Below are 3,121 nucleotides of genomic sequence, written 5' to 3'. Positions count from 1 at the left end.
TGGTTACGCGTTAAAGCATGTACAGGGGTTTTTAGACAAGTTATAGCAGCTCATTGTAGGATTCAAACTGCAACAACCACTAAATATTTCTAAAGAATAATATTTTACTACATTTTTGCAAAGCTTAATTTTGTTTCTTAATTCTCTCATCAATACTTATAGAGAACCATACCCTCAGTATCACACAACTATACCATCACAAGAATATGAAAGAAAAAAAGCATAGATATAAGAAAAGTATAGATATAGCAACAACGAAACACGAGCGAAGATGAAAATTTTTCACTAACAGAACAAAACCTCCTGAAAAAATCACTAAATGAAATGTTGAATTAGCAATTTATGCTTCATATTCCGATCAACTTATCGCTGACACAACACACAATATGACAGAATTGATTTGGAACTGGAACCAAACACCTTAACGCAAACTTGCTCTTAAAAAGTACAATCTTCTACTCAAAGAATTAGCTATAGCACTAGATGCAACATACTACCCCATGACCACCCAAGGGATGGCAATCCTTTACTCAAAACCAGATAGCATCCAGCTCTCCTGACAACAATCTCACCAACAACAACAAGCAACTTACTTTCGACAATCACGAAGTGCATATATACACTCCAACATCAGTAACGTAAACCCACATAATGACAATGACGAATGCTGCATTCACATACCAACAGGCACAAGATTTCAGCTAATGAGAACATAGAAACTTCTGCTAACACCAACCAACGAAGTCGCAGACCACCACAAATTTATTTAGAAGTAGCCAGCATCCCATCAGACAAAAGTAAAATCCGATGACCACTTAATAGTAGTTTTGCGTAGATATTGCAAAGAAAGCAAGATTTTGAATCAAATTTCAACATTTCTTGCTCGATTCAGTCTCTGATTTTCATTCTTGTGGAATTTATAAACAGTCTTTTTAGTGGAGAAAGAAGCACATTTCTGTTAGCTAATCATAAACTATTATTTAACTTGCTATACGAAAATTATCCTCAAGAGTTTATAAGGTATTTATCCCGCCTTCTTAGCATGCCTTTGTAGTATATTGGTCAGCATGCTGAGCGCGTATTTGAAAGTTCCGTGGTTCGATTCCCAGCAAGGCCCTTTCTCATCTCCTGCTTTAAAAAAATACCTAATGCCTCTAGAGTGGCGTCCGAACTAAAAGGTGGTGAATGATGATTTTTCGCCACCAGGATTTAGCCACTGGGTCCCCTAAAACCAAAGTCGCCATTTAAAAGGGGGAGCATATAAGGTATTTCTCCCGCCTTTTTAGCATGCCTTCGTAGTGCAGTGGTCAGCACGCTCAACGTGTATTCGAGAGGTCCGTGGTTCAAGTCCCGGCGAGGGCATTGCTCATTTTTTATCCTTCCTGCTTCGAAATAACCTAATGTCTCTACAAGCCTTTCCTGTTGACGAATGATGGTATCTTTAAAGTTCACAATAAATGTACCTTTGTCAGACAATGACATTAATTTCAATCCATTCCTCATCAACGTTTCAAATATTCTAATACATTTTCACATTTCATTGCTATTTTTCAGACGACGCTACGCAGATTTTTACCGTGCTCCACCTATTAAGTTTCATATAAAACTGTTCCTACTTTTGCAGAATATTTTCGCACTTGAACCTATGTCTTGTCGCCTTCGAAACTAATAGAGGTACAGAGTTTTATTCAAATTCTACGTCAATATGGTAGCTATTACTTAAATTTGAAAATCAAAATCATGGTAAAATATTTTAATTTCATTGCATATCTATATCCACATAATTATTTAAATTGTAAATATTTCTGTTAAAAATTAAGACTAAAATTAAGAAATCAGTTCTATAATGTTCTTGCTAATTAAAACTCTGTTTTATGCCATAAATAAATGTTATGTTTTTAACTACTTGCAGATTAGACAAATAAACATACAGACTTTCATATATAAGTAAATTATTCATTAATAATTTCTTCCGTTTCAACAATTATACAATATTTATCTTAATCATAAGCTCAAATTCAAAACTTTATGTTATTATGGCATTTAGAAACAATATACACGCACAGATTATAGGTCTCTGACTAATTTTAAGTATATATGTAGATCTTATCAGTGAATCTCATGCATAATTTACATAGTGTTATGGGTTATGTGAATTAAAGGGCTGTTTCAGCAATATTTTGGAGTGCAATGTTAAAACGGCTCATTCATCAATTATTTTTTCTTTGAAAGAAGATAACAGTTTGGCATATATATTGTATATATTTCCATTATTTTAGAGAAGCGTGTGCATTCTAGGAACGAAAGTTAACAAGGGAGATATGCCTGTTAAATTTCTTGATATAGTTCATTTTTACAGCTATTAAACGTTCTAATTTGATATTCTGTGCTGTAAGTATAATTTTATTATTATTTGCAACTATTACACCTCATTAACAAATTCCACAGACACCTCATCACCAACTTAGTTTTCCTAGTATTCTCAAGTTGAGAAATGTGCTGAAATTTAAACTCTTCGTACAAAGTATAAAGATCTACTTTCGAGTAAAGATAGGGTTAATTAGACTATAGAGACCTCATTAAGGGATGATTATTCAGAGGTTGGGTGGCATTATTGAAAGTGCCAGCACCCTAGATGTTAAACATAATTGTTGTAGTTTAATATTACTTCACAATGTTTATTAACAGATTTATGTTATCTAAGATCAATCGTGGATTAACTTAAAATTTTAGCATCATATTATGATAATTTTGAAGCATCAGTAAAGGAAGAGTGTTAAGTGCGTTGGATATTAAGTGCAGAAAATGTAAAACTAATGATTTCTTCTCTATATCCCGAAAGATCATTATTATCATTATAATATATATATATATATATGTGTGTGAGTGTAAGATTATTATAATTACTCTGAAAGACAAATAAAATATTACTTTTTTATTAAATTTATGCAAGTAAAGTCCGGTTAGCATTTGTTTCAAAGAAAACAAGCATTAAATTCATTTCGACAGAGAAAACTGTCTTTTTCGGGGAGAAGAGAGGATAATTATCTCGGGAAATTGTATAACACTGATTAATTTATTCTTTAAGGAAGTTCCAAATGAAATGCATATTAGTAAACGA

At 32.6% G+C, this 3,121-nt stretch overlaps 1 non-coding gene across 1 annotated transcript; it reads left to right on the top strand.

Annotated features, from left to right (window-relative positions):
• The first annotated feature begins 1,289 nt into the window (after positions 1-1,289).
• TRNAT-UGU (transfer RNA threonine (anticodon UGU)) lies at positions 1,290-1,362 on the top strand. The gene has a single exon. It is a non-coding gene; the product is annotated as a tRNA-Thr (tRNA).
• The last annotated feature ends 1,759 nt before the right edge of the window (positions 1,363-3,121 follow it).

Source organism: Stegodyphus dumicola, chromosome 4, assembly GCF_044657685.1.
Source record: "Stegodyphus dumicola isolate Sdum_Otavi_A_Nest chromosome 4, ASM4465768v1".
NCBI classification, from domain to species: domain Eukaryota; kingdom Metazoa; phylum Arthropoda; class Arachnida; order Araneae; family Eresidae; genus Stegodyphus; species Stegodyphus dumicola.
Note: the sequence above shows the minus strand (reverse complement) of the source record. Positions and strands in the feature narration are given on the sequence as shown.